We start from the raw sequence: 8588 nt of genomic DNA, 5'->3' as shown, positions 1-8588 counted from the left end.
GCACACATCCAAAAACGTATTTTAAATGCCGAATTGATTTTCGTGTGCTCGAAATATCATCTTTGCAAGACAAACATTTTCTCCACAAAACATTTTCTCCACAAAACGCGCAGGATTGTGGCAGAGATGTAATCCCATAGGACGCGGCCTCGGGTAGGATGCAGCCTTCCGTTTGAGAAGCACCCAGCGTCTCGCAGCGACATGCGTAGTTCTCCGTTATTTTCACACCACGGACAAATTAGTCGTTCAGAAAACAGATTTTATTTCTGAACATGAAAATTGTACCGAGGTCCGGACTTCGGTGACCTCAGCTTTGTTTGCAAATGTGTCTGAAAGATGTTTAAAAAAGTTTTATGATTTCTTTCTCTTGCCATGTAACGTTATTGGTGATAATCTTTCTTCCCTTGAGGTGTTGCACTGTGTGATTTAAATATAGGCTATATTGCCTACTTACATGATCGCACAATGTACAGAATCAACATAGCTTAACACATAAATATAAATCAAAACCGTGATCAGGGGTATCAAAATAAATAGCAAACATGTAACGATTTAATGTCAAAAAAACAGAAAACATTTCTACAGTCATAGGTCTGAATTAACAATAAATCAATTAATATACACTTCATTATGTGAATAACTAAATGTTACAAAAGAAGGGTATTAGTTAAAATAATGAAATGCTGAACATAGAACAGGTGTGTAAAACATGTTCATACAGTATACTGCCAGAAGATGGTGGTCTATGAATGAATTCAGCGCGACACCTGCGCGTGTGGATGTGTGCGTGTGGATGAAGGCTGTGATGGGAACTTGAGCTTCCGAAAAGGCAGCATCACCGCGCGCTCTGCCTCCGCAGCGATCCGCTCTTTCAGCAGCCGATGGTTGTCCCTCACTGAGTCAACATCCAGAGAACAGTTAATTTCCTTAAATAGCCTCCGCAGGGCATGAACGTAGGATTCTTATCCAGCTGAATTTCGGATTTAAAGCGGGGAGAGGAGAGCGTTTGTTCCCTGGACATCATTTGGTGAGTGTACAATGTCATTCCATCGCACTCAGTGTTTGTTTGCGGGGTAATGCGCTGTTTCAGGTTAGCTCAGTTATGTCTAAGATGCTTGTTATTTTGGTTAAGATGGAGGAAAATAGCACTGAATTCAATTCCAACAAACCTGCCTCAATGTCCTGAATAAAGACAAAAAGAGCTAATGCATCTATGTTCAGTTTAACAATAGAATTTGGCATCGCAGCTCTTTTAAAGAGACTGACCCAAATGTGAAATGGAAGGTGGGTGAGTGGAAGGTGTAGTGAATTTGGGAATAAAGAAAGATGTGATTTGTTCTCTCGCTCATAAACACCTGAACAAAGCTCTTCAATGTCATGGCAGGTACACCTGCACATCAATTGCAAAGGTTTTTGCTTTTCACCTTGAGAACTGCGTTAGGTTGGTATGGCTATTTGAAATACTTTAATCCAGAGTTACTGCTGAACAGACAAAAAATAAATAAAAATTGCGCTCAGTTTGGTCCACTTCCAGCATTGTCGGACTGAATATAGAATTTCAAGATATCTACAACTATTACTTTTTTCATTATGTGCTACTTATACAGAATATATAAGAGATGTGAAGCTATAAGTTGGTTTGGATGCAGCACTGGATGTTGATAGACCCGGGGTGGAGGTTAAAAGCTCCTCACACTAATTAAAAGTATTGTCTTCATGTTCAACTGCTGTTTAAAACCTTTTTGAAGTGATGTTATGCTCTCAGTGTGCTCATATGTCAAGACTATTGTTGTTTACAAAGGCATTAATTGGCATTTCAGGTGTAAGTATTTTACAGTGCTGGAAAGGAGGTGACGAAGCTTGTCGATTAGGAGGGAATGCTGTATTGATCTGGAGAGCTGACTGGCAGATCTTTCCACAGAGTGCCTAATCGCATCTTTAAATAAGCCCGTTGAATGAGCTGTAGATGATGAGGACAAAGCTGGATCAAAGGCGTGTAATGTTATCTACAGAATGGCCCCTGCAAATTTCATGGTTTCACATGAAATGCACACTGCTTGCAGCATGTTAATGGGATGAAGGATGTCTAAAGTACTGAGATCCTGTTTATCAAAACATCTCAGTTATCTCCTTGCTGTTTGTTTGAAAGCATGCACGGACAGAGATAACGAAGAGCTTCAGTTTTGTTTGCTCTTACTGGGCCAGAAGATTTGGCTGGATTATTAATTCTTCTCGTCTGCCGTCTCTCGGTTGTCTTCTGTGCAGTGGCAGCACGCTTGAAAAGCACCATGTGTTTAGTTATGAAACGGGTAGAACGTGTGAAGTGCTTTTCACAGATATGCACTATTTTAACAGACTTATTTCATGCCTGGCATTCAGGCCCCTGTTGTTCAAGGAAAATCAACTTGTGGCCAGGTCATCAGGCATGAACGATGTTGAATGAAGATGAGAAGCTCGCAATATAAATATCAATCAATCCACTGAATGGATTGTAGTGGCTTGTTGGTGGGTAACTGTATGTCAGTATTCAGATCCATCATAGGTTTTGCTGTGCAGGTTACTAATTTGTTTAGATGTCAAGCTCTCCAAAGGCTAATTAAGCACCTAGAAAGGCTGGCGTTTAAGAAGCTGTCATCATATTTGCTGTTCCGTGATATGAATTATTTATTTCATTGATCACAAGGTGAGGGGTAGGCTCTGTTGTTAACCATGGGATGTATCTTGGGTTACAATGAGTGGTGGTTCAGATTTAATTTGGAGACACATGGCTTTATTTGCTCAGATTTTCCCCCCCTCATTGACACATGACCGGTACAGGTTAAAAAGGGTCAGCATTTGCATGATTTATATAGAGCTAACGAACATCATTTACTGGTGGGCAATGACGAGCTTAAAAAATCCTGTCACTTTTGTTGACTCATTAAGCTTGAATCAGTGAGGTCATTGACGCCAGAAGGGACAGGTTCAACATAATTATACGGGCAACCAAGGATCTTAAGATGATGAAGTCAGGTCTCATTTTATGCGATTTTTATGTTATCAGCTGTTCATTGTTCATCTGTGTAAGGAAACGGGTTTGATTTCCAGAGAATGCGTTAGCGAATACAGGAAGTGTAGCTTGAATTCATTTTAAAATTAAGTAGTTTCTTTTTATTATCAATTATTTTGTATGTTGGATCATATTCCATTAGTTTAACAGAGTCTGCCTAAATGGTGTAATTACAGAAAATGTGAATGTAATGTACCCAATGAAAATTTGTCGCCATGGCAAAATGTGGTGGGGGTTTTTAATGACTCTTTCTGCAGGTTTCATTGTCACACCATTTGGTGGCGACAGTGACCGTCTATATGAATGAGTCAAATCATTCACTGAACGGATTTCTTCAAAACTCTGATTCAGTCAGCAGTGAAACAAGTAACTTTAAAGTTACATCTGAAATCGATATTATACTATATTTTGCATACAATATATGGTATGCAAAAAACAGTACGCCAAAAGAGTAGCCTATACATAGTATTTGAAAAACAGTAGGTGAAAAACTAGGTAAAGATAATTTACTACTACTGGTGAGATTCTAAAATGCGCATTTGATGGATACTTTACTTTTGAGGTCAGGAGAGAGTATTTGTAAATGAAGCCAAGCAACTGACGCTGCAGGTCACATGACCATATGGCAGATGTAGTACATCCGAATTTCATTCATACTATATAGAACATACTTTTTTAAGGGTCACAAAGTTCAAATTCAAATGTAGTACAAATGTTGCAATATGCGATTTTGAACACACCATATAAGTGAGTTATTGAATCATTCACCCAACCAATTAGTTCAAAACGCTGATTGAATGATGAAACATAACTGCTGTGTGTTCTTCCGAGATATGGTTGATGCTGCCGTGGCTTTCTTTTGAACTATTAACTTTTTCAAAAATGGACCTAGCAATACTGTGTCTAAAATGTAAGTTGCTCAATTTTAACTAGTTGTTTATTGAACTGCTGTGTAAAAGCAATATCACACTCATTCACAGTCTCACTTGGTGCTTTTAGTGGTTGTTAGATGTCCCATTATCTTCCTGGGAGAATCCTACATATGAGACCTTTTTCCTTACATGTGCCAACTTATTTGAAATCTCATATTTCAGATCTCCCACAGTTCTGCCTCAAATATCACTAAGACACAAAATAACTGCAGACACAGTTGTCAAGAACGGTACTGTCACAAGAAAAATGTGAATATATGGTCATCTTGTTCCTAAAGGCGTTATTTCATACAAGGTGGTTAAGTGTGAATTTGTCAGGGAGTTGTAAATAGATAAACAGGACTGTTTATTCTGTTTTCCAAATCAAGGTCATGTAAGTTGGATGACATGATCACTAGCCTTTCTGATTTTTATTTTTTTTTCCATAAAATTGGAAGTGCATAAAAAAAGATGTTGGAGATGTGTGGAAACAGTATATCCCATAATCCTTTTGAATTTGGCATTTTTAATGCTTTTAAAAGTATCAAGATGCTTTGCTGAGGTTAAAATATAACTTTTCTGCTTGTTTAACTCCACCATTCCTGGTGTTTTCTTTTCCACACGTGATAGAATGGTTGCTTTATATTGTCTTGTTTTTATGCTGTGGAGGGAAATAATTCTCTGACCGACTGATCCTCATTTGCTGAGTCAGTGGAGTCGGTGTGTCTCACCGTATTGATTTTTTTTCTTTTTAGAAAGGGTCTAAGAATCAAACAGTAAACACTCATTTGGGAGAAAACGGGGTTAATCGTACGGCGTGGATTCTCTTCCTTCACAGCTAAAACCCGCCAAATGCCATGTCATATCATGTTCCTGAATATGCCCGCATCCTGTCAGTGCGTTGCACCTCAGCTGCTTTGCACACCTTGAGTAGAAAGCGTTCAACACCAAGCCTGCTATTTTTAGACCTGTATTTTTAGCTGTGTAGAAAAGTAAATCAAATGCATGGTTGGACTCCACCCAGTGACATCTTTGATTGACAGATGGGTTCTGCTCATTGAAAAAAGATGTCTAAAAAGGATGGGAGATGAATGACAAAGCAAGTTCTAATTTTACGCACTTTTGTTTTTAAATTATGGGATTGAGGTAGCATCACATGGTATACTATTATGCTGATGTGTGAAGCTTTGTCACAAAAATTGTGAAGTATGACATAATAAGGGGAGAGTGGGGTAAGATGTGCCCCTTTTAATTTGGTCCTTTAAGGAATGAGACATGAGATCAGACTAACATATTTTAATATAATATAATTATATGTAATATTTTTTTTAAATAATGTATTATACAAACTATATATGTGCAGATCTATAAATTTTATCTCTAAATGCTATCTCTTATTTCTATCAGTTCGTGAGTCATTACAAAGGCGTTGGGCACCTGCAGGTTTAGTAGCAGAAAAGATGACCTCAGTCCCCTTTTCCCCAGTAGAGGGTACAGAGACTGACTGATTGCCCCAACCTTCTCTGGGGTGCTGGCTGCAGAGTCACACTTCACTGCATGTAATTATCAAGGATGAAACCATTTTCGGAGTGTTTGCCTTTTCCTTCCCTTCTGATCCCCTTGTGTCATCCCTATCCAAATACTAAAGTGCTACTTGATAGAAGGGCCACCAATTATGTGGCCAACATTCAGTGGAAACAAATGAGACTGGATTTATAGTTAATAGTTACATGTTACAAAATTGTTCTTGTTTGGAATGAAACATTGTGGGCACTGTTCTTTTTTCCAGCTAGTGTCACTTCAGTAACATCTAGGGTCGAATAACTTTGGAAAAATTGCATAGTATTGACCTAAAAAACAGTGGTGATATGCATGTGTCAGTGTTGTTAAATGCAAAATATTGATTTAACTACATTTCAACTATATTTAAAGCAGGGTATGTAATTTCTTGCAAACATAATGACTGTTGCAAACACTTACCCCATGGTTAAGACATTATTATGCCCAACCCAGTTGGCTGCTTATACAAACAGTTCAGTTTGATGTCATTAGTGGCACAGAAATGACACTTTACCTTTAACTATATTCTAAACATCGCAAATGTTGCTATTTTTAAACACGTTGCTATGATTCATGCAGAAAACAGGATGCTATCTCAAAAGAAATCATACTGATTTATCTAACTTTATATTTTTGACTGACTTATGCTGTTTACACTAGTGCGTTTTCGTTTTAAAATGGCGTTTTTAAAATGAAAACGATGCTTGTCTACACTGGCGTTTTCACTGCGTTTCAGAAACGATCTCCATCCACACTACACAACCGAAAATGCATGTCACATGACTATTCATGCAGGTACAACAATGAGCATGGTGTTATTGTTTACACGGTCGTCAAGGATATGCAGAGTGAATGTGGGCAGCCACGCCATCGTTTTCGTCTCTGTTTTTGTCCTTTTACACTGAAACGCAACCCCAGAGTTTTCAAAATAAAACGGAATCTGCAGCATTTTTTAGAGTCTCCATTTTCAAGGGTCAAAAATGCTGGGGTAGTGTAAATGACAGCCGTAACCGTAACAAAAGTTCCCTTTCAGTCAGTCACGACTGACGAATTGGGATCTCGCCCGAGAGCCCAATCACCTTTGAGTGTTAACTAAACAAGCCAATGACAGTTGGCGTGCGTGTTTCGCCACGCGCACCCCACAGCGCAGGTATAAAAGGAGAGCGCGTGCAAACGCACATCAGCTTTTCGCTTCGGAGCCGAGCCTTCTACAGGACGAATCTCCGCGAGTGTTCGAGAGAAACAGCTGGCGTTGGTGTGACGGCGTATCAGCGAGGGTTGCCATCCAGGCTGCTGAAACCTCGGCGGGCTGCAGCTTCCATTCTGCGGTCTCGCCGCAACCTCCCCTGGGCGCTTCAGCGCTCTCTCTAAAAGAGTGTTTCCTTCTAAAAGAGCAAATTCTGAAAGAGCTTCACGAGCGACGGGCATCTTTTTAAAGATGGCTTCCTGCTCGTGCGTTTCTGGATGTGGTCGTTTCCTGCCTCCATCTGATGGTCATGATCACTGCCTCTCATGCTTGGGCTTACAGCACGCTGAAGCAGCGCTCATGGATGAGTCATGTTCTCAGTGCGGGAACATGACCATCGCGACGTTGCAGTCTAGATACCTCCTCATTAAACGGGGGGGTATCCCCCTTGCCATGCCCCGCTCTAGCTCCTCTGGTTCCCGGAGGGCTACTTCGGTTCATGGTCAGGGAGACCTGAGGGTTACGGTGAGAGCTTCCCCGTCGAGTACGTCTCCGCGGGCCTCTCATTTCTCAAGCATGTCGCACCACCTGGTGCTTCCGGACGAGAGTGCTGGGTCCTCGGACAGGGCGGGGTCCAGCATCTTGTGCGGGACACAGGCAGAGGACAGGATGTCGATCGCTGCATATTAGGGCAAGCTAGACTCTGGAGATGAGGATTCGGCTGCACTGCCACCGTCAGGAAGAGTGGCGTTGCCCGAGTCAGATCCAGAGCTGACCGCTATGCTTTCCCGGGCCGCTGAGAGCGTCGGGCTGCACTGGAGGCCTCCGCCTTCTCCCGAACACTCAAGGCTGGATGATTGGTTCCTGGGGGCGCAGGCCGGGCGTCGGCAGCCACCTCCGGTTCCATTCTTCCCGGAAGTGCATGAGGAGGTTACAAAGTCTTGGAAGGCACCTTTTTCTGCCCGAAACAGACTTAGTGCCTCCTCCGTCCTCACCACCCTCGACGGGGGGGCGGCCCAAGGGTATGTGGACATCCCTCCGGTCGAGCACGCGATTGCCATGCGGCTTTGCCTTTGTTTTTGTTCCGCCACTGGCTACCCAGCCAGTGGTACCCAAAACTTCAATAAAAGAGCAGTTTCCTTTGCCTCCGGGTCCCAAGAGGGTGAGGACGGCGGTGCACGAGACCCAGTCTCCACACGGCCGTCCCCCTCTCCCTTCGCTAATGGGCAGCAGGGTTCAGTTCAAGGATGCTGCGCCTCCTCACGAGCCCCCTGCCCAGCCGTGGAGCATCCCTGTCACCTCGTGTCTTCACCAAGGTCGTGGAGGCAGCCCTCGTTCCATTGAGGGAAGCGAGCATTCGCGTTCTCAACTACCTCGGTGACTGGCTCATACTGGCCCAGTCCCGAGCGCAGTTGTGCGAACACAGGGATATTGTGCTCAGTCACCTCAGCCGATTGGGGCTTCGGGTCAACTGGGAAAATAGCAAACTCTCCCCGGTGCAGAGGATCTCTTTTCTCGGCATGGAGCTGGACTCGGTCAACCTCTCAGCACGTATCTCAGTAGAGCGTGCGCAGTCAATGCTGAACTGCCTGGGGTCCTTCCAGTGCGAGACGGTGGTTCCACTGAGACCATTTCAGAGGCTCCTGGGGCATATGGCATCCGCAGCCGCTGTCACGCCGCTCGGGTTGCTTCATATGAGACCGCTTCAGCGTTGGCTTCACGACCGGGTCCCGAGATGGGCATGGCGACACGGCACTTACCGGGTTTCTGTTACCCCGTTCTGCCGTCAGACCCTCAGCCCATGGACAGATCTTGCCTTTCTTCGGACAGGAGTATCCCTTGGGCAAGTATCCAGGCATGTTGTTGTGTCAACAGATGCCTC

The 8588-nt window shown here is 43.0% G+C and overlaps 1 protein-coding gene across 1 annotated transcript in view; it reads left to right on the top strand.

The window, feature by feature from the left end:
• Positions 1-773: 773 nt before the first annotated feature.
• The window catches only part of LOC107590286 (catenin delta-2-like), a gene marked incomplete at its 3' end in the record, with an annotated part of 211179 nt that continues 203364 nt past the window's right edge, over positions 774-8588 (top strand). The window contains exon 1 of the mRNA XM_016278997.1: positions 774-1027. The remainder of the gene's footprint in view (positions 1028-8588) is intronic.

Source organism: Sinocyclocheilus grahami, unplaced genomic scaffold (assembly GCF_001515645.1).
Source record: "Sinocyclocheilus grahami isolate Dianchi unplaced genomic scaffold, SAMN03320097.WGS_v1.1 scaffold126.1, whole genome shotgun sequence".
Classification (NCBI taxonomy): domain Eukaryota; kingdom Metazoa; phylum Chordata; class Actinopteri; order Cypriniformes; family Cyprinidae; genus Sinocyclocheilus; species Sinocyclocheilus grahami.
Note: the sequence above shows the minus strand (reverse complement) of the source record. Positions and strands in the feature narration are given on the sequence as shown.